General features: G+C 33.6%; 1 protein-coding gene and 1 long non-coding RNA gene across 2 annotated transcripts in view; one reads left to right on the top strand and one right to left on the bottom strand.

The window, feature by feature from the left end:
• The window catches only part of LOC149800667 (arrestin domain-containing protein 3-like), a 331,927-nt gene that overhangs the window by 200,516 nt on the left and 106,647 nt on the right, over window positions 1-24,764 (bottom strand). The gene's annotated exons all lie outside the window — the stretch shown is intronic.
• On the top strand, window positions 1,002-4,202 carry LOC149800674 (uncharacterized). The gene is made up of 2 exons (XR_016420547.1): window positions 1,002-1,288; window positions 3,960-4,202. It is a non-coding gene; the product is annotated as an uncharacterized LOC149800674 (long non-coding RNA).

Raw genomic sequence — 24,764 nt, 5'->3', positions numbered from 1 at the left:
AATGAAGACAATATCAACTCACATAATGCAAATTATAAAGTAATTACATGTTTATATATATTATTGTAATTGCAGTTAAAATGTTGAATAATTGGCATCTCAGTATTGTCATTTTTTAAAATGAAATCTTGACAGGTATGTATTTGACTTGGAATTGTAAACTGAATAAATTTATTGCAGTGTTTATTATGTCTTCCTGTTCACACTCACGATTTTAAAGGTGGGTATACTTTTTTAATGACTGTTTTATACACCCATACAAAGAAATTATATGCCAAAACAAAGTGTTACTGTAAAAATTGAATTACTTGAAGACAGTAAATGAGATATTCAAATGCAGGATTAACTGAGCTATGTCATCTCTTCTTGGACTATGGATGTAAGCAAAGCTAGATATAATTGGTTGATTGGTCAGTCATACATCTATTTGTTTGCAGGCCTGGTGTCACACATGTAAAGCTTACTATTTTGTACAAATCTTGCATTATCTCTGCTATAGTAACGGCTAAGAGGGGCAGATTTAGAACGTTTATGATCCATATCATATGAATGTTTTGCTCATCGATCTTAATTATTATTTCTTAATTGCCCTTGAAGCAAATACTGTATTGGCATTTGGTTTTGGTATTATAGGCAGTGTATCCCCTAGGGGTGTAAGACTGAGAGTCAAAAATCTCCTTGGTGTCAAAACTGGGGGTCAGACTGAGTAAAAAATAAACTTTGGTATCAAAACTGGGGGTCAAATTAAAAATTTGGGGGTCTCTGAAGCACAAATGAGGGTGAAGGAAAATACTGATTATAGGGGAAAAAAGTATATTACTTACAGTATTCTCATGGTGAACTAGTAATTTTCTCAGTGTCTTTTTGATAACAGAACAATGCTGTTGTACACTACACAATTTGTGCAACTACCACTATGTCACAAGTTTACATGACCAGTTTATGTGGTAGTTGGATTCCAACAAAGTTTGTAAAAATTTAGTAAAATAACAGATCTTGTTCATTTCCTGTACATTAGTAAAAATACAGACAGTATTTAAAGGCAAAAGAGAACTTTAACTTCCATCACAAAAGCCGATATAAATTATTATAAATTTTGTATATGATGCTAATAATATTATACTAACCTACTTTTCAGGGTGTCCAGTAAAAGTGAGAGGCAATCCAGGCACTGGAAATGGCATAGTTGCTGCAGTGCAGATGGCCTTCTTAGCAATGAAAATGCCTTCATATATGGTGCATCACATGTAAACCAGGCAGGTTTTGAATTGAAAGAAGGGTAATATAGGTCAGTTAGAAACCATTGCAAGTGCCCTTTTGTATATCTATATATTGTATATATTGTTTAACTCTTGTCCACGATTGTAAGGGTCATATGTAAGCAAGATATTGCAAAGCTAACTTTCGTCCATGATTGTAGATTATCATCTGAGATGATATTTGTAAACATGTTTACCTGGCTTTGAGTTCAGAAAATTGTTTCGTCCATTAGAAAAAAAATGTTCTCATTTGCCAGGTATTTTGCTAAAAAGTAAAACTATAAAGTAAACAGACCTTACCTTGTTTACGAATTTGATGGGAAAAGGACCCACATCCTATATCTCTTATTGTCTTAGGTTTTTATATAAAGTTTGTGATCAATTTTATATAAAGGTTGTGATCAACATAGTTAACAACATATTCCTATTGTAACATCTCTCAAGTGAAATCTGTCTTTTAGTTGTGTTCAGTTGTAATTTCACACGATTTATATACTTCATTTATTCACTGAAATAACAAAGTGCTTACAGATACTTTTGGACTGTTTTAGGATTAGAGTGAATTCCTTCAAGGACATTCTAGATTATATCATTGTGATGGATAAGATTATCACATCGGCACATTTAAGACTGTTGGAACTACAGCACATTCAAGATTGGAATGAATTTGGAACACCACTGTAATTCATTTGGAACACCTTTTTTCCTTTTGGATCTGTGAGAGCTATTTGGGATATATTTCATAATGTAAGCTACTTTTAAATTTTCACATTATCTGTGAAAATAAAGTATTTGTTGAATTTTACTTGTTGGTTTCACTTTTTTCTCTTTAAGATCTTTGAGGTATAATACCTCTAACTTCAGATCAGCATGCTCATCTGATTGAAAATAAGAGACTTTGCTCTGTAAGTGTTCTATATGTATGAAGTTATGAATGCAAGTACAATTAATATGAATCCTTGTTATACTTTAATACCTTGTATGAGTTTCAAAAAATGAAAAGATGGCAGAAATTGGATTAATTAGTATAGCAGTTGCTTCCCACTTCATTTTTGTCTTGTCCTAACCATATCTTTGGAGACACCCATTCGGGTCATCATCACATACATCTGGGTCATTGCCATACCACATTTGGGTTATCATCACAAGTACATTTGGAACTCTGTCACACCACATTTGGGTCATCATCACATATACATTTGGGTCACCATCACATATAAATTTGGGTCACCATCACATATACATGTGGGCCACCATCACATATAAATGTGGGCCATCATCACATATATACATTTGCGTCACAATCACATGTACATTTGGGTCAGTATTATTGTTTCAGGTCTGACGTTTGAAAAACCATTTATATATCTAATGTCTTGTGAGCATTGTCAAGCATAACATGTAATGAAAGAATACACTTTTTGGAATCCTTAGAAGTTAAAATATTATCGGTATGGATAGATTGGATGTAATACAATAGTTATTATTCTCTGCATGTATTTTCTTTTTCCAGTGAACAGGATGATACAAGTTGTTCAAGTTAATTTGGCAAATTTCCTAAAATTGCCAGATTAAAACACCTGCAGTATTTGTTACATGTATGACACATGCACGAAATGAAAATATGCCAAACCACATAAACACAAAAATAGAGATCCCTTTTTCTTTCTTAAAAAAAACCCTTTGTTTCTCTAAATTTACATTTTCTTAAAAACATTTCTTCTATGATCACATCTGAGTCATCATTTTTAATAGACGTCAAAATACATGTACTCTGTATCACTATTCCAAGCTGTGTCTGCAGTTTGTATATGTACTGCTCATTCAGAAACATCTAAGAGACATGGTAGGACTGTGGAACATCAATAAAACATGGAGGATGTAGTTAATGGCATGGTACAAAATTTGCACCAAATGGGCTGAACTCTTTTCCGAATGATCTATTGTCGTTTTGAAATATCAACAGTTTGTGAAGGAAGGACACATTGATATCCATATCTCTTTTTAAAATATGGGCTTTTAGAAATAACAACCTATTATTCTGTTGACTGCCATTGGATAGCAAGTGTTAAATACTGATTTATGCTGCAAAAATAAAAGAGGCAACATCTTTTGAATGTTTTCATTTTGCATAATAAGCTCGTACTGTTTTATGTAGCCTGCACACTTGGTCGGCAAGCTCCCAAACAGTTGGAAGAATAAAATGATCCAGGTCATTTTAACTTTTGTTAGTTTGAGAAACTACACTTTCTTCTGACAAAGATAACTGCTGGTGTTCTCTGTGAAATAAGAGACTCGATAACTTGTTTGAATGGACGTGTAGAATTTGTTCATATGCTCCTCCTGGTGTCAATATTATTTCGTGTACTAAAATTACAGGTTTTTTTTCTCTAAAATGTTGAATTAAAAATGAAGGGAATCTACTTACACCATACATGGTAATTTACAGCGGCTTTTCTACATTTATTATTTTTATATTGTAACCAAACAATGCATTTGAACCTGTTGTAAGCTGTTATTTCAAAGACTTTAAAGAATATGGTCTCTTAAGACAGGTTTATTTTAACAAGTCAGTTAGAAGAAGCATTTTAAAAAAATGCTGCTCTATGTCAGGGATGGAATATATTCATGGTCAATGTGGCTGTTAATGCTGGTTTAACTACATCAATACAATTTAATCTTAATACAAATTTTTTTCAGGAGCAGAGAACTGTTAAGCACCAATGACAGAGGAAATTCAGGACTTGAAGGAACTGTGTCAAAATAATTATACAGAACTTGATCCAGATTTTGTTAGAATTATACAAGAAGCAACAGAGACTTATCAGATACCAAATGCAGCCGAAGACTTTTATGCTACTAAAAACTTTGTTTTGTCAGAAGTGATTACAAAACTGTATTATCAGATGTAACAGAACAAATTAAATTGAATTATAATTATTATCCATACAGTTATTATCTTTACTACCATGACAAATGTTTGCTTTTTACATCATGTGCTTAAGAATGAATCTAATTATACAATCACATCACTAGCATATACCAAGAAATTAAAAGCAAATATTGTACAATTATAATAACTATGGTTAAGGTAACAATAAATACAATTCGGAGAGAGGAGCTGAGAGAGTGAGATGCAAGAAAAAGTTTTTATTCTCGCATACAGTCCTCCCTACATGATTGCCATATAATAAAATGTAATTTGTCATACAGAAAAACCAAGATAATCAAGCATGATTAAAGACTTGTAATGTCACATCTAAAGGCATTCATTAGTCTAAGCCAGTGTAATTGTCGTTTAATAATAAAGGCTGACTTAACGGGGAATACAAGTTCATCAGCTATTGACACAAGTGCAAGTAGAATCTACATCAGCCAATTTTTCTTTCATCAAAACAAATTAACACTTTTTGTCACAAGATTATATATAATAAGACTTCCCAGTAGATGTTGTCATTGCATCAAGCTCTTAAATATGCCAGAATGTTAATATTGACTTCATTACCTATACATATACGATTGAAGAAGTATACAGGGCTCCCATGCTACTTGGAAATTTGGAAAAAGTTGGAAGAAATGATAATTTCTTTTCTGAACATGAAAATTCCTTGAAGTTTGCAAATGTTGATGAAAGTCAGGAAAGTTTGCAACTACTTGATGACAGAAACAATTACGTAATTGAGTTGTAACTGATTGTGAATTATATTTATTGAGTTCTGCCCAGAATATTCGGAGGTTGCAGTATGGATCATTAGGGTGGTTACCATAATCATAGTTGTTGAGTCAACCTTAACACTCACTGGATTAGATTAGAAGACTGGTTGTTTCACAGTCAGCTTGATATTGATATTTTGTCTGACATGAAAGGTTTGAAAACCAGTCTAGCATCACAAGACACCAACATGTTGTCGGCAAAGCGTAGCTGCATACCAGATGGCCTAGCAAACTTAATGCTGTTACCCCGAGGCACACCTACATGAAACCGATATGAAAATTATTTATTTTCTCAGAAAATGCAAGTATTAGAATAATTATGTCTTTACTCTGCTGAAAGATAAGATGAAACTATGGTGTTGATGAAATCTGACCTGATACTCACCATTTGCACTGCTAGTCGCATGGGTACACAAATATCACAACCAACATATTCATGACATCATAGGTCCAGTTGTCACATGATGTCAGTAATAACCCATTTCAGATGCAGAAACAAAAAAAAATACGAAATGAAAAATAAAGTTGTAAACTGTTCGTAATAAAGAAACTACAATGAAAGAACACAGAATTCTGTATATATTTATTAAAAAAATAACTGTTTTGTTGTATCATGTGACTACCTTGTTGACATGTGCTCTTTGCTTGATGAACTGTCCAGATTGCAGTGACAGCGACAGGTTTCTGGTTGTTTTCTCAACATAAACATATTCTTTCTGGTTCTTACAGAAGCTTTCTGGCTTTCATTTAATATATTTTAATTTTTTTACATTAGATAGAAGCTTGTTGATGTCATCCGACTATTGGATTTCTGTTGTATTGTGAGATTTGTGGAATCATATAACTAGTAATGCAAATGCAGATAGTGAGTACCGGGTCAGGTTCTATCTGTGCTGTAGTCTTGTCTAGTCTGTCACGGATTAAGACATAATGATTATAATACTCTCCATTTCTGAGAAAATGAATCACCTTCCTATTGATTTCATACAGGTATGACTTGATGTGACATTGTTTCAAGTTTTCCAGGACCACTGGTGGGGTTCAAGTTAAATTTGTAGTCAAAATGTTGAATCTCTGATGGTAATTTTGGTGTTAAACTATGACACTGAACATGTGGCTCAAAGGATTGGTTTCAAATCCTTATCGGTCGCAGGAGAAATGAGAGATTGTTGTCCCTTGTAATGTGAGTATCACTACAGGTTTAGGTACTGCTCTTCTTTCTGTAATACTGCTCTGGTGGTCTAGTGGTTAGAGCGTCCGCCTGGGATGCGGGAGGTCGTGGGTTCGATCCCCGGCCGAGTCATACCTAAGACTTACAAAAACGGTACTAATAGCTGCCTCGCTTGACACTCAGCTATAAGAGGTTAGTGTTAGGACTGGTCGGCCTGGTGTCAGGATAATGTGACTGGGTGGGACATCATGCTACATGTCTGCGGCATGATGCCCCAGTGCTAGACATCACTATAAACTGCCACATAGCAGACATCGTAGCGATATGACTGAAAAATTGTTAAAACTATGTTAAAAATCCAAATCACATCACATCTTTCTGTAATTGCAGTTTCATTTGTAACTCCTGTTTTTGTATCTGTCTCTCTCTTTTTCCTGCATTTGCATCTCCCTTTCTTTTTCCTGCATTTGTATTTTTATTTCTTTTTCTTCCTTTTGCATTTGTCATTTCTTCTCCTTTTCTTTCTCTTCTTTTTGAATTTGCATTTGTTTATCTCTTTCCTCTTTTTCAAGCTTTCTTAACTTTATTTTGTTCTTGAATTTTAATTTCAATTTCATAACTTGCAGGTTTGAGCCAGAGTCAAAGCACTTTTGTCCAAAATATTCTTCTCTACCAAATTTAAACCAAAATATTTTTTATTTCATGTTTTAACAAATATGGCTTTGCACAGGAAAGATATTGTCTGGAACGTTGGAGCAATTCGTCCTCTTTCAAAGACTGATTGTTCCTGGCTAGGATTTAAAGTACAATTCTCCACTTTGGTTTATATCGTAAAAGCTTGTTGGTTTCACTATGTAAAGTCAGAAATATTAGGGACTAAGATAACTTAAATTTCAAAACAATTTCAATTTCTGTGAAATTCATATCCCCAGTTAGCCCCCAAGTTTCTGTTATGTCTCAATGATTGCAAACTTAAGTAACAGAAAAGAAGCAAAAACAACTAATTTTATAAAACTTAACAGTTTAATTATCAAAGTTATAAATAAAAAATATGAAAGGAACATAAAGTATTATTTAGTGAATTCAAGCTAATCCTTATACTGGTCTGTGAAAGTCCTAAATGATAGAAATGTTCCTCATAAATTTCAATACCGGAAATGTACTGGTCCTCCAAGAACTTTGTAGTTGTCAAGATGGCGTTGTCCTGAATTCCTTCAATAACAGTTCCAGACTAATATTTAAGTCTAAATAATGAGCGCTTTCTATTTACACTGAACAGTCCAAACAAATGTTTTTCCTGTCTAAAAATATCTAAACTTGTACAACACAAAATACGTCTATAGACTTAAAACTGGAATGCAATAATGTGAATGAACACAATAATGTGAATAACTCCAAACTTAGGAATGAAACAGTGCTTAATTTTCTCCTTGTATATAACATTTGTTGTGACAGTACTTCGCAATAGACCCCACATGACAGCATACACTATTGATTTTGCGTCGAATTACCCAAAGTGAATATTATTCACATAACCTCGCGCAACCAATGGGAAGCCACAGAAGTATCGAAACACCGGTCTCATCAGTCACTGTTAAACTAAACTGTATGCCATTTTAAGTCTTATTAAGATTATTATTACTAATTGTCAACACTGAACTAAAGGAGATTTTTGCTTAAGTGTGGCGATTAGATATCCCGAAGACCAGACACCATGTAATTTTCTCAAGAAAGAAACCAAATGACCTGGAAATTACCTAGCTTAAGTTGGAAGATGGAGTAATACTTTAACTGCAATGATTTTTAAATTTATGAAGAACTAAATTTAAGAACTGAAAAGTCCACCCTTACATTTTGTTACCAAATTTGCAAAAACACTGTTAACTAAGAAAATAAATGGGGTATCAGGGCTGATCAAATATTGTTTTCACATACTCGTCCAAGACAAATAGTTTCATAAAATTCACTTGTCTCACCTTACTTTTTACAAGTCCCAATAATGTAATCTCTTCCAAAGATTTGATAAAATGTATGCATTTTATTCCATAGATATAAGAAAGAAAATAATATACAACTTTATTTCCTAAAAGGATTTACATTTTTCACAAATATTGGTTGATGCTACACATTTCGCTGCTTAATGTGTATATGTTTTGCTACTGGAGATGGACTTCCTGCATGCCCTCATTTTTGCTGTTAATTCCATGTGATTGAAAAAAATCTTTAGGTCTTTCCTAACATATTACATCAGATCTGCCCTCTCATGCACAAAGTGCATCTTCTAACTAAAAATACACTGGTTTAATTTCTAATCTATGCCAATTTCGGATATTCTTTACAATAACTGCAATCTTAGTAAATAAATTAAAGCCAACATTTTAACCATCCACTTCACATGAAATTATATTTATTGAAACTTTTTGTTTCCTTTGTAACTCTGTTGCCACTTTCAACCACATGCTGATAGTTACTTGCACTGTAATACCTCTACCAGTTAAGTTGTTCCAAGCACTTAAACATTAAGTTAAAGGCTGAATTGCTAAAAAAAATTTATACTGTGCAAGGTGCATGTTCATATGTGAGCCATTAAACAAATTTGTGGGAGTCATCACACACCACTTAAGTGAGCGAATTCATGTAAAGTTTGTTCAAATGACACAATCACATTCCCAGGTAGGTTATCTGATGATCTGCTTATGACTGTGATAGTTCTTAACACCTGCTTTCAAACAATAAATTTTAACAGAAATACTGTATTGTATATTTTGATAAATGTCCAATGATAGTTATAGATCTTTTCTTAGCAAGCTTTCATGATACTTTTGCTCATTATCCTGCCAAAGTGTCCTCAGTTTAAAAAATACCGCAATAACGTTCTTCCATCCCCACCCACCCATGAGATACTTAATTTAGAGACCTGTCCAGTGTTGTAAAGATATATGAGAACTTTTTAGTCTAAGCAAAATATCTGCAGTATAAAAAAGCAAGTTAATATTCTTTACTAATGGAAAATACCTTGTTACAAATTCTGAAAACTACACTTCGCTCGATAACGGTAAAGGACACTGATGCGGATAAGATGATAGTATTCCGAATATGACAGCACGTGATTAAAATCTCGTTTATGAGTGTAAATCTCGTTCGGTTCGTTAGTTAAATTGGAGCTCAAGATTATCAGCGGCGTTACTATCGTAGGAGCTGGAAATAATAGCTAAGTAGATCTCGTTTTTGAGTTGAAATCTCGTTCGAATCTCGTTCGGTACTAAAGACGGAGATCAAAATTACAGCGGCGTTACTGTCGAAGGAGCCGGTGATTGTAGTTTGTAGACTGAGCTTCACGTGTTTCTGGAGCCGTAAATTGGCGATTTTTATTAACGGAGCCGTAGGTTAAAAGTGTTTTAGGAGCCGCTAATTGTAGAAGGAGCCGCTAATTGTTGTAGGAGCCGCTAATTGTAGTTCATATAAAAATATAGGGAAAGATTGTAATCACCGTCATTTTAGGAGCCGCTAATTGTTGTCGGAGCCGCTAATTGTTGCCTATATAATAATATAGGGAAAAATTGTGATCACCGCCGGGTACCTGCGGCTTTCCATAACGCCGCTGTAATTTTGATCTCCGTCTTTACTACCGAACGAGATTCGAACGAGATTTCAACTCAAAAACGAGATCTACTAAGCTATTATCTCCAGCTCCTACGATAGTAACGCCGCTGATAATCTTGAGCTCCAATTTATCTATCGAACCGAACGAGATTTAAACTCATAAACGAGATTTTAATCACGTGATGACATATTCGAAATACCATCATCTTATCCGCATAAGTGTGTTGTATCTTAGAAGATGGAGAATTATCGATTTATGTTTTAGAAGAGTGAAGGCCGGTCATCCAATATCATTCAATGCAAGGTATTTTTTTTTCCAATAAACGAATAATTATAAATATAAACGTTTTAGGCAGGTATATTATAAATAAATATCATAATTACACCAACAGCCCCTGTGATCTGTACTGTAGTATAATACATGAAAGACCTCGAAATTACGTATCTCATGGAAGGGTGTAGTGACTTGGAGCTTATCGCGTAGGTTAGATTTAAATTGAAATTCTTCAAATGAACTCGTGAGTAAACAGCTTTCTAACCAAATGGTGTAATAATTGATGATTTTTGTCTCTTTATATTTAACTAGTCGTTAGCTAGAATGGGCAAGACCGCTCCAGTGGCCTAGGGGTTAGTGTCCATCTCGGATGCGGGAGGTCGCGGGTTCGAAGCCCGGCCGATTCATACCAGAGATTTGTAAGAAGGATAGTAACAGCTGCCTCGCTAGACGCTCAGCATTAAGAGGTTAGTGTTAGGACTGGTCAGCCTGGTGTTAGGATTATGTGACTGGGTGGGATATATTTGTGGCATGATGCCCCAGTGCTAGACATCACAATAAACTGAATAATTCCTAAAGCTACGTTAAAACTCCAAAACATACACACTAGCATATGCTAATAGGTATATCATCACGCCATTGGGCACTGTTTTTCTTTGCCTCAGGCTCTATATTATTTGTATGTAAGTAAAAGCACACAACACCAGCCCCTTATTCAGTTTAAGAAATATCACGAATGGCTTAACGTTTGCATTAAACACCTAATATTATTGTAACACTTTGTGCTTATTTGCTTGTTTTTACTCAACAGGAATGATGTAGTTTATAATATTCTGTAAGCTTTAAATAATTCTGTACATTTCCATTATGTCGTAATGTACTCGCACAAATAATAGGGTTATTGTATCCTTTCATTTCAATATATTTCCACAATTGTCTTTAGTATGGGGGACATGGTCAGTTATTTCCCCCTTAATATTCAAGGCAGCACTTGCAAATCTGGTTTACTTTGTCTATGTTCAACTGATACTCATGACTTTCTGAAAAGTGATTGTCGTGCCTCAATGAAAGAGTGAGTAACCTTTACTATAGACATTCCTTTAAAAAGGAATATCAGATTAATCAGTCACAGTGTGAATGTGGTATTGAAATTTGTTCAGATGACTGTATATGTCTGTATAATAGCTGGCCCTGAGTTAGTACTTTTATGTTGTCTTTGCTATGTTCATTAAATAAACCTTCTTGTATCATGCATTTTGTACCTTGGCATTTCATTGGTCTTAACTGCTGATATAACTTCCTGTCTGCAGCATGTTTTATGTATACATGCATGATACAAACCAGAAATCACATTATGGTAAATTATAGATACTGACATGGGTGAATTGTAATTACATTCTGTTTTTGTTTTGTCCCATTTGTACCAAAACACCCACCATCATGTTGATATTGAAATTTACACCAAGTACAAATTATTATTATTATTATTATTATTATTATTATTATTATTATTATTATTATTAATACTATGGTGCTTCTATTATCTTTTCAGTAGTGGTGATGATAATAATATTATCATTATCGCAAATAATCTCAGTATTTGTATCATAATGGCACATGTATGTGTTTGTATTTGTCCCTCATTGCATATGCTTTGATATGGGGGGAGCGGGGCAGTAATACAAATTTCAGTCAGTAAAAGTCATTAAGTTTGTCAGGTTGGAGTTTTTTTAATGGCTTGATCACAAACAGTATAAATGCTTTGCAGAAAAAATAAACATTTTTGTAAAGTATTGTTATGGTATTTTGTGTTGTAATGTTTTTTCACTGTTATGAAATGGGCCTGTGTGTAGGGATTTAGCCAGGTGACTTAAAGATATAATTTTTATTTGCACGAAAGTTGTGCATTATTTCATGATAAAATAAAATGTGTACATTCATTCAGGGCTGACATCAAAAGTTTATTTCCAAATGCTGTGCACATCGATGGCCCTTCATTTAAAAGCAGGGGCCCTGCCAAATTGATTCAGATTGGGCCCCACGTTTGATAAGGCCATTACTGCATTCATTGCAGAATGCAAAATATTAGGATACAATTTCCATTGGATTTTTCATTATTACCACTAGGAAATACACTGGGTTTATATTGTGCAAGGTGCAGCAATTTTGTGGGGTGGGTGGGGTGGGGTGGTCTTCTGTGCCCAAATACAGCCATAATTGCAATGTAAATACTATATACTGTTAGTTTCCAATCTTTTTGTATCAGGAAGAATTCCCAACTTTAGTATTCATTAAGGTTTTATTCCCAACTATCAACCTAGAAAATTGTTTGTGAAGTCCTAAAAGAAGTTGGCAGGATGTTCCTTGGTGACATAACCAAGTTGCTGTACATTATTTTAGGACAATTTTAAACACGTAAGAATTTATGCTTGCTATAGCAATTATTCATGCTGAATGATTGCACTATATGAGGCATCCTATGTTTTGTTTTATCTTTTGTATTGATTTTCATTGTTAGCAAAATGATTTTATTTTGTTTGCCTTTTTTTATTTTCTGTTCCACTTTATTTTATCAATGAATAAAGACCACATTGATAATACAAACTGCACATTACTATTTGATTTGCAGAGAATTTGCTGATGGAATTGTACAAGAACTAGATAAGAATGATGTAGAATGGAGAAAGAGAAGAAGGCTGCATCAAAAACAATATATCGGTAAGTGAGTTACAGTGGACAGTATTGCAAATCTTTTTAACAAGTATTCACATAAATTGCATCCCATGCAAACATGAAATATTGCAATAAATTTGTTTCTTAAAAATGAAATCTCTTTAGATGGGTCACTTGATAATAGGGTATATTTGATTACTGTTAGCGTTAGATTACATGTGAAAAAGTCCTCTAATTATGATGTTACATCAGTTTGGTTGGGAAATCTATCTATAATATAGGTCAATAAAAGAGTATCATAATAAAGCAGAGTGATTGTCGGTTATTTGTTTTAAAAAATAAGGCTTTTCATACATGGTTCACATTAGTCTCATTTAGCATTTGTCCCATTTTTGTGTGTCACAATTATATTTTGAATTTTCATGGAGTGTGTGACTTAGTCATGAAATGTAGCACATGGATATTTTACCTACTTATGACAGTTTGTCAATTGGTATTTTTCAACAGACAGTGCTATTTATATAGCTTGTTTAATTTATGGCATTTCTTCTCAGTACACCCCAAACCATTGTATAGGTAATTAATCAGAAAATTTGATGTTAGTATAAGCTTTTAAAATGGTTCAGTCTTATTCAGACATTTCCACTTCTAAAGCGTGGTTTCAGATGTTTTCACATTTTTATCAAGGACTGTATTTTGTATGTGTCTGGTACATTTTAATTTTGAAATGGTTTTTTATGGTCAGTGTACTTATCTCTTGCAGGGTCCAAACTATATAAGGCATATTGGTTAGTAAAAAAAATGATTGCCATATAAAAAAAATGTTATTACATGCATTCTGTGAGAGATGGCTTGCAGTTGAATGGCACAGCATTGTATGATATGTAACATTTCTTCCTGTCACATCATAGTTGATGTGGCATTTGTACAGTTCTAAAGAAAATTATTGGTAAAATTATTTCCTTCCTATATATTCTTGGTAAAAATATTCCTTTATAAAACAGGTTTTCCCACCATGCCATGTGATATGTGATTATAGATGTTATACTTACAGCAAGAAAAATTAGCATTTTGTGAGACAAAGAAAGGAATTGTAACTATGTAACCTTTCAGGCATGGAATGTATCTTTTGCTGAATATATCTGACTGTTAGCTTCATTATAACGTGATTCTGCTTATAACACAATCGCAGCATGGCTCCCATTTTTTTAATATAAGGTGACCTCTCTTTTTAACACCTAAATACATGCTATCAGAAAAACCAATTATTCTTATCCCTAGCAGATTTATATGATCAAGAGGTTAGTTAAAATTGATGACATTGAACTTTCAATGCACATTTTCTGTAGGGAAGGTTTTCAAAAAATTTGTTAACTCGATCCAGCTTATATTGTGATGTTATTCTTTGGACCCGTGAGCAACGCATTATAAAGGGTTTTACCTGTATGTAATTATATATCAAATTTACAGAGTTATATATTGTCATACACCTAGTACATAATGTTGAAAACAGAAATGTCAAAGTTTGGGATATGATTGGAGTTCATATGATGTATACAGCTCTATCAGAATTTCATTTTCCCCCCTTCTTTGTAAGTCCAGTCTAGGGTCATGGGTATGAATATATGGTGTTTTTCAAAAGTGGGAAAAAGATAGGGACAATGTTGCTATGCTGCACACTTTTAAGTCTTGAAATATACATGTTTCTTTATTTCAATATTTCCCTGATGTTATATTTCCTTTTTTCAGATGGGTATGATAAATTGACATCTTATGGTATTGGCATACATGGTTGTATTGATAGGTATGTATGCATACATACATACAAACATATGTACATACATAAAGCCACATTCAGTGGTTAGTGTGCCAGACTCAGGTCCATAAGGGGGTGGGTTTTGTATATTACCATAGGACCAGTCTGTTCTTGGCAAGACACTTGACTCCAGTTGCCACAGCACTAAGTAACTGACCTTCGTTATTATACCTTAAAGCACCAAAACAAACGTAGCAGAGAAAATACATAAGTGGTTATGATCTGGCAGTCTCAAAGGTTTCTAAAGTTGTGACCCAGGTAACCCAATGGTCATATAAACAAATTAGCAATAGCAAACATTTAAAACTTAAAATTATATTAAGTTCTAGGTAGAACCTTTAAGTCCTATGATGGTTTAAAATTTTAAAACCAAAGGTACATTTTAGACCACTCATAAATCATGTCCCATAGTTAGCATTTTGAACTGTGTTTTTATCTTGAACTGTTTGTAAGTTGCATGACACAGTGAACATACACATGCATATACAACACATACACGTACACAAGGACCTAAAATCTAATAACATCCATTGGGAAAACATCTTGATTTAAATAAATTTTATTTACAGTTGGACTAAAATGTAAAAATAGTTATTTTATAAGACATTATTTTAGTAACAGATGTTTCCTATTTTAAGTGAAAGTGCAACATTAATGGGAAAGCTGAAGATTCTGCTGTGAATGTTTATGCAAATTTTTTCTATTCATTCTTCAGCTTTTTATTATATTTCATTTCTGTTATGTACATGCAGTTTATCTTGACAATGGATAAATTACCCCGCCTTGTGTGATACAATGTATTTTTAAGTAATCTTATTTTCAGTTTTTTGCAGAAGATAATATGGCTACATGCTGGAATAACTAATAGATGACCAAATATAGTTGCCTTGTACTTTGTCAATACAGTTGTTAAATCCCATGGTAAATGAAGACAATATCAACTCACATAATGCAAATTATAAAGTAATTACATGTTTATATATATTATTGTAATTGCAGTTAAAATGTTGAATAATTGGCATCTCAGTATTGTCATTTTTTAAAATGAAATCTTGACAGGTATGTATTTGACTTGGAATTGTAAACTGAATAAATTTATTGCAGTGTTTATTATGTCTTCCTGTTCACACTCACGATTTTAAAGGTGGGTATACTTTTTTAATGACTGTTTTATACACCCATACAAGGAAATTATATGCCAAAACAAAGTGTTACTGTAAAAATTGAATTACTTGAAGACAGTAAATGAGATATTCAAATGCAGGATTAACTGAGCTATGTCATCTCTTCTTGGACTATGGATGTAAGCAAAGCTAGATATAATTGGTTGATTGGTCAGCCATACATCTATTTGTTTGCAGGCCTGGTGTCACACATGTAAAGCTTACTATTTTGTACAAATCTTGCATTATCTCTGCTATAGTAACGGCTAAGAGGGGCAGATTTAGAACGTTTATGAACCATATCATATGAATGTTTTGCTCATCGATCTTAATTATTATTTCTTAATTGTCCTTGAAGCAAATACTGTATTGGCATTTGGTTTTGGTATTATAGGCAGTGTATCCCCTAGGGGTGCAAGACTGAGAGTCAAAAATCTCCTTGGTGTCAAAACTGGGGGTCAGACTGAGTAAAAAATAAACTTTGATATCAAAACTGGGGGTCAAATTAAAAATTTGGGGGTCTCTGAAGCGCAAATGAGGGTGAAGGAAAATACTGATTATAGGGGAAAAAAGTATATTACTTACAGTATTCTCATGGTGAACTAGTAATTTTCTCAGTGTCTTTTTGATAACAGAACAATGCTGTTGTACACTACACAATTTGTGCAACTACCACTATGTCACAAGTTTATATGACCAGTTTATGTGGTAAGTTGGATTCCAAAAAGGTTTGTAAAAATTTAGTAAAATAACAAATCTTGTACATTTCCTGTACATTAGTAAAAATACAGACAGTATTTAAAGGCAAAAGAGAACTTTAACTTCCATCACAAAAGCCGATATAAATTATTAAATTTTGTATATGATGCTAATAATATTATACTAACCTACTTTTCAGGGTGTCCAGTAAAAGTGAGAGGCAATCTAGGCACTGGAAATGGCATAGTTGCTGCAGTGCAGATGGCCTTCTTAGCAATGAAAATGCCTTCATATATGGTGCATCACATGTAAACCAGGCAGGTTTTCAATTGAAAGAAGGGTAATACAGGTCAGTTAGAAACCATTGCAAGTGCCCTTTTGTATATCTATATATTGTATATATTGTTTAACTCTTGTCCACAATTGTAAGGGTCATATGTAAGCAAGATATTGCAAAGCTAACTTTTGTCCATGATTGTAGATTATCATCTGAGATGATATTTGTAAACATGTTTACCTGGCTTTGAGTTCAGAAAATTGTTTCGTCCATTAGAAAAAAATGTTCTCATTTGCCAGGTAGTTTGCTAAAAAGTAAAACTATAAAGTAAACAGACCTTACCTTGTTTACGAATTTGATGGGAAAAGGACCCAAATCCTATATCTCTTATTGTCTTAGGTTTTTATATAAAGTTTGTGATCAATTTTATATAAAGGTTGTGATCAACGTAGTTAACAACATATTCCTATTGTAACATCTCTCAAGTGAAATCTGTCTTTTAGTTGTGTTCAGTTGTAATTTCACATGATTTATATACTTCATTTATTCACTGAAATAACAAAGTGCTTACAGATACTTTTGGACTGTTTTAGGATTAGAGTGAATTCCTTCAAGGACATTCTAGATTATATCATTGTGATGGATAAGATTATCACATCGGCACATTTAAGACTGTTGGAACTACAGCACATTCAAGATTGGAATCAATTTGGAACACCACTGTAATTAATTTGGAACACCTTTTTTCCTTTTGGATCTGTGAGAATTATTTGGGATATATTTCATAATGTAAGCTACTTTTAAATTTTCACATTATCGGTGAAAATAAAGTATTTGTTGAATTTTACTTGTTGGTTTCACTTTTTTCTCTTTAAGATCTTTGAGGTATAATACCTCTAACTTCAGATCAGCATGCTCATCTGATTGAAAATAAGAGACTTTGCTCTGTAAGTTCTATATGTATGAAGTTATGAATGCAAGTACAATTAATGTGAATCCTTGTTATACTTTAATACCTTGTATGAGTTTAAAAAAATGAAAAGATGGCAGAAATTGGTTTAATTAGTATAGCAGTTGCTTCCCGCTTCATTTTTGTCTTGTCCTAACCATATCTTTGGAGACACCCATTCGGGTCATCATCACATACATCTGGGTCATTGCCATACCACATTTGGGTAATCATCACAAGTACATTTGGAACTCTGTCACACCACATTTGGGTCATCATCACATATACATTTGGGTCACCATCACATATAAATTTGGGTCACCATCACATATACATTTGGGTTACCATCACATATAAATGTGGGCCATCATCACATATATACATTTGCGTCACAATCACATGTACATTTGGGTCAGTATTATTGTTTCAGGTCTGACGTTTGAAAAACCATTTATATATCTAATGTCTTGTGAGCATTGTCAAGCATAACATGTAATGAAAGAATACACTTTTTGGAATCCTTAGAAGTTAAAATATCATTGGTATGGATAGATTGGATGTAATACAATAGTTATTATTCTATGCATGTATTTTCTTTTTCCAGTGAACAGGATGACACAAGTTGTTCAAGTTAATTTGGCAAATTTCCTAAAATTGCCAGATTAAAACACCTGCAGTATTTGTTACATGTATGACACATGCACGAAATGAAAATATGCCAAACCACATAAACACAAAAATAGATCCCTTTTTCTTTCTTAAAAAAACCCCTTTGTTTCTCTAAATTTACATTTTCTTAAAAACATTTCTTCTATGATCACATCTGAGTCATCATTTTTAATAGACGTCAAAATACATGTACTCTGTATCACTATTCCAAGCTGTGTCTGCAGTTTGTATATGTACTGCTCATTCAGAAACATCTAAGAGACATGGTAGGACTGTGGAACATCAATAAAACATGGAGGATGTAGTTAATGGCATGGTACAAAATTTGCACCAAATGGACTGAACTCTTTTCCGAATGATCTATTGTCATTTTGAAATATCAACAGTTTGTGAAGGAAGGACACATTGATATCCATATCTCTTTCTAAAATATAGGCTTTTAGAAATAACAACCTATTATTCTGTTGACTGCCATTGGATAGCAAGTGTTAAATACTGATTTATGCTGCAAAAATAAAAGAGGCAACATCTTTTGAATGTTTTCATTTTGCATAATAAGCTCGTACTGTTTTATGTAGCCTGCACACTTGGTCGGCAAGCTCCCAATCAGTTGGAAGAATAAAATGATCCAGGTCATTTTAACTTTTGTTGGTTTGAGAAACTACACTTTCTTCTGACAAAGATAACTGCTGGTGTTCTCTGTGAAATAAGAGACTCGATAACTTGTTTGAATGGACGTGTAGAATTTGTTCATATGCTCCTTCTGGTGTCAATATTATTTCGTGTACTAAAATTACAGGTTTTTTTTCTCTAAAATGTTGAATTAAAAATGAAGGGAATCTACTTACACCATACATGGTAATTTACAGCGGCTTTTCTACATTTATTATTTTTATATTGTAACCAAACAATGCATTTGAACCTGTTGTAAGCTGTTATTTCAGAGACTTTAAAGAATATGGTCTCTTAAGACAGGTTTATTTTAACAAGTCAGTTATAAGAAGCATTTTAAAAAAATGCTGCTCTATGTCAGGGATGGAATATATTCATGGTGAATGTGGCTGTTAATGCTGGTTTAACTACATCAATACAATTTAATCTTAATACAAATTTTTTTCAGGAGCAGAGAACTGTTAAGCACCAATGACAGAGGAAATTCAGGACCTGAAGGAACTGTGTCAAAATAATTATACAGAACTTGATCCAGATTTTGTTACAATTATACAAGAAGCAACAGAGACTTATCAGATACCAAATGCAGCTGAAGACTTTTATACTACTAAAAACTTTGTTTTGTCAGAAGTGATTACAAAACTGTATCATCAGATGTAACAGAACAAATTAAATTGAATTATAATTATTATCCATACAGTTATTATCTTTACTACCATGACAAATAAAATGTTTGCTTTTTACATCATGTGCTTAAGAATGAATCTAATTATCAAATCACATCACTAGCATATACCAAGAAATTAAAAGCAAATATTGTACAATTATAATAACTATGGTCTTATGAATAATGACATTATGTTAAGGTAACAATAAATACAATTCGGAGAGAGGAGCTGAGAGAGTGAGATGCAAGAAAAAGTTTTTATTCTCGCACACAGTCCTCCCTACGTGATTGCCATATAATAAAATGTAATTTGTCATACAGAAAAACCAAGATAATCAAGCATGATTAAAGACTTGTAATGTCACATCTAAAGGCATTCATTAGTCTAAGCCAGTGTAATTGTCGTTTAATAATAAAGGCTGACTCAGGGATGGTCCTGGCTTTTAAAAAGCTGTCGCCAAAAAAATCGCCAACCTCAATATTTTGTCGTCAATTTTCAAAAAGTGTCGCCAAAACAAGCAGTGTACATTTTTCCAGGTGTTAATTTAGTCTATTAATGTAACAGGCAATGAAAATTACAAAAGATGGGTTAGTTAATACTTTAATTACAACAAGCATTAACAAAATGTTACCAAGTGTTACATGAAGATCTGTCGCGATTTTAGGGCTGCCCACTTGTTGAATGCAGTTTCAAAGTCTAATTTTTCACATCTGTACATGCTGATTCTCATTAAATTCTCGAAAGATGAGAAGCAGAGCTTGTTTCTGATGTCAGTTTTTATGAGGTTCATCTTACTGAATCCACGTTCACAGTCTACAGTGCTGACAGGTGACACCAGTAGTCTCTCAGCAAACCCCCCCCCCCCCCCATGGCTAGCTTCACAAAGCTTGTAGTGAATTGCTTCCTAAATCACAAGAATGATCAATGAATGCTGTATAAATTTTCTCAACAAGCAAAATAGCATCTCCATTCCCACGAATGAAACTTACACGACACGAGTCAACACCGCGCAATATTGGACCGTATATATAAGCATAAATTCACACCAAAGTTAGGGATTTTTTTACTCTTGTATTTTGAGAAATAAATAATTATTATTAATTATGCAAAACTTTTTTTTTTTTTTTTTTTTGCTATTTCTTGTTGTGGAGTTTAAGTCTCTGCAGCCGTAACACGGAATTGATGGCAAAAGGAAAAGATCAATGAGCAAAATGCTGCACTGGCGACAGATATAATTGTGATTGAGATTTTTTCCATTTGCTTTGTATTTATACACAGTCGGTACTTCAAAGGTTATCAGTTTTCTATGAAGGTTCAGCAAAACTATTGTATTGGTATATGTAAAAAAAAAAACCAAAAAAAAAAAACGGAAGGATTAGCCATACAATTGTATCTGTTCTATTCGGTCAGTTGTAGGTATAGTGCGGTAGCATGATTGACTGTATCGCAGCATACAGTACTCAGCCCAGATGTCAGCATAAGCAGATTATGATGTAACAATGCACTGCAAAGATGGGTTTGTCAATACGAACAAAGGATCGTTTGTGTAACAGATTGATTCCAACGCATTGCTTAGTCAAGTTTGTGGCTTCCTTTCATTCTCGCTTTTAATTTATCCAGTCCAAATCCATGATTGTATGTACAAATTAAATAACCAAAAAGTATGTCGCCAAAAAAATCGCCAGATGAGATATTTTTGTCGCCAATAAGGGAAACAAATCGCAATTTGCGACATTGGCGAAGCCCATGACGATCCCTGCTGACTTAACGGGGAATACAAGTTCATCAGCTATTGACACAAGTGCAAGTAGAATCTACATCAGCCAATTTTTCTTTCATCAAAACAAATTAACACTTTTTGTCACAAGATTATATATAATAAGACTTCCCAGTAGATGTTGTCATTGCATCAAGCTCTTAAATATGCCAGAATGTTAATATTGACTTCATTACCGATACATACACGATTGAAGAAGTATACAGTGCTCCCATGCTACTAGGAAATTTGGAAAAAGTTGGAAGAAATGATAATTTCTTTTCTGAACATGAAAATTCCTTGAAGTTTGCAAATGTTGATGAAAGTCAGGAAAGTTTGCAACTACTTGATGACAGAAACAATTACGTAATTGAGTTGTAACTGATTGTGAATTATATTTATTGAGTTCTGCCCAGAATATTCGGAGGTTGCAGTATGGATCATTAGGGTGGTTACCATAATTATAGTTGTTGAGTCAATCTTAACACTCACTGGAGTAGATTAGAAGACTGGTTGTTTCACAGTCAGCTTGATATTGATATTTTGTCCGACATGAAAGGTTTGAAAACCAGTCTAGCATCACAAGACACCAACATGTTGTCGGCAAAGCGTAGCCGCATACCAATTGGCCTAGCAAACTTAATGCTGTTACCCCGAGGCATACCTACATGAAACCGATATGAAAATTATTTATTTTCTCAGAAAATGCAAGTATTAGAATAATTATGTCTTTACTCTGCTGAAAGATAAGATGAAACTATGGCGTTGATGAAATTTGACCTGATACTCACCATTTGCATTGCTAGTCGCATGGATACACAAATATCACAACCAACATATTCATGACATCATAGGTCCAGTTGTCACATGATGTCAGTAATAACCCATTTCAGATGTAGAAACAAAAAAAAATATGAAATGAAAAATAAAGTTGTAAACTGTTCGTAATAAAGAAACTACAATGAAAGAACACAGAATTCTGTATATATTTATTAAAAAAATAACTATGTTTTGTTGTATCATGTGACTACCTTGTTGACATGTGCTCTTTGCTTGATGAACTGTCCAGATTGCAGTGACAGCGACAGGTTTCTGGTTGTTTTCTCAACATAAACATATTCTTTCTGGTTCTTACAGAAGCTTTCTGACTTTCATTTAATATATTTTAATTTTTTTACATTAGATAGAAGCTTGTTGATGTCATCCGACTATTGGATTTCTGTTGTATTGTGAGATTTGTGGAATCGTATAACTAGTAATGCAAATGCAGATAGTGAGTACCGGGTCAGGTTCTATCTGTGCTGTAGTCTTGTCTAGTCTGTCACGGATTAAGACATAATGATTATAATACTCTCCATTTCTGAGAAAATGAATCACCTTCCTATTGATTTCATACAGGTATGACTTGATGTGACATTGTTTCAAGTTTTCCAGGACCACTGGTGGGGTTCAAGTTAAATTTGTAGTCAAAATGTTGAATCTCTGATGGTAATTTTGGTGTTAAACTATGACACTGAACATGTGGCTCAAAGGATTGGTTTCAAATCCTTATCGGTCGCAGGAGAAATGTGAGATTGTTGTCCCTTGTAATGTGAGTATCACTACAGGTTTAGGTACTGCTCTTCTTTCTGTAATACTGCTCTGGTGGTCTAGTGGTTAGAGCGTCCGCCTGGGATGCGGGAGGTCGTGGGTTCGATCCCCGGCCGAGTCATACCTAAGACTTACAAAAATGGTACTAATAGCTGCCTCGCTTGACACTCAGCATTAAGAGGTTAGTGTTAGGACTGGTCGGCCTGGTGTCAGGATAATGTGACTGGGTGGGACATCATGCTACATGTCTGCGGCATGATGCCCCAGTGCTAGACATCACTATAAACTGCCACATAGCAGACATCGTAGCGATATGACTGAAAAATTGTTAAAACTATGTTAAAAATCCAAATCACATCACATCTTTCTGTAATTGCAGTTTCATTTGTAACTCATATTTTTGTATCTGTCTCTCTCTTTTTCCTGCATTTGCATCTCCCTTTCTTTTTCCTGCATTTGTATTTTTATTTCTTTTTCTTCCTTTTGCATTTGTCATTTCTTCTCCATTTCTTTCTCTTCTTTTTGAATTTGCATTTGTTTATCTCTTTCCTCTTTTTCAAGCTTTCTTAACTTTATTTTGTTCTTGAATTTTAATTTCAATTTCATAACTTGCAGGTTTGAGCCAGAGTCAAAGCACTTTTGTCCAAAATATTCTTCTCTACCAAATTTAAACCAAAATATTTTTTATTTCATGTTTTAACAAATATGGCTTTGCACAGGAAAGATATTGTCTGGAACGTTGGAGCAATTCGTCCTCTTTCAAAGACTGATTGTTCCTGGCTAGGATTTAAAGTACAATTCTCCACTTTAGTTTATATCGTAAAAGCTTGTTGGTTTCACTATGTAAAGTCAGAAATAGTAGGGACTAAGATAACTTAAATTTCAAAACAATTTCAATTTCTGTGAAATTCATATCCCCAGTTAGGCCCCAAGTTTCTGTTACGTCTCAATGATTGCAAACTTAAGTAACAGAAAAGAAGCAAAAACAACAAATTTTATAAAACTTAACAGTTTAATTATCAAAGTTATAAATAAAAAATATGAAAGGAACATAAAGTATTATGAAGTGAATCCAAGCTAGTCTTTATACTGGTCTGTGAAAGTCCTAAATGATAGAAATGTTCCTCATAAATTTCAATACCGGAAATGTACTGGTCCTCCAAGAACTTTGTAGTTGTCAAGATGGCGTTGTCCTGAATTCCTTCAATAACAGTTCCAGACTAATATTTAAGTCCAAATAATGAGCGCTTTCTATTTACACTGAACAGTCCAAACAAATGTTTTTCCTGTCTAAAAATATCTAAACTTGCACAACACAAAATACGTCTGTAGACTTAAAACTGGAATGCAATAATGTGAATGAACACAATAATGTGAATAACTCCAAACTTAGGAATGAAACAGTGCTTAATTTTCTCCTTGTATATAACATTTGTTGTGACAGTACTTCGCAATAGACCCCACGTGACAGCATACACTATTGATTTTGCGTCGAATTACCCAAACTGAATATTATTCACATAACCTCGCGCATCCAATGGGAAGCCACAGAAGTATCGAAACACCGGTCTCATCAGTCACTGTTAAACTACACTGTATGCCATTTTAAGTCAATTAAGATTATTATTACTAATTGTCAACACTGAACTAAAGGAGATTTTTGCTTAAGTGTGGCGTTCAAATATCCCGAAGACCAGACACCATGTAATTTTCTCAAGAAAGAAACCAAATGACCTGGAAATTACCTAGCTTAAGTTGGAAGATGGAGTAATACTTTAACTGCAATGATTTTTAAATTTATGAAGAACTAA

This window comes from Sinohyriopsis cumingii, chromosome 4 (genome assembly GCF_028554795.1).
Source record: "Sinohyriopsis cumingii isolate HCF-2022 chromosome 4, ASM2855479v2, whole genome shotgun sequence".
NCBI lineage: Eukaryota > Metazoa > Mollusca > Bivalvia > Unionida > Unionidae > Sinohyriopsis > Sinohyriopsis cumingii.
This window is presented reverse-complemented; position numbering and strand designations above follow the sequence as displayed.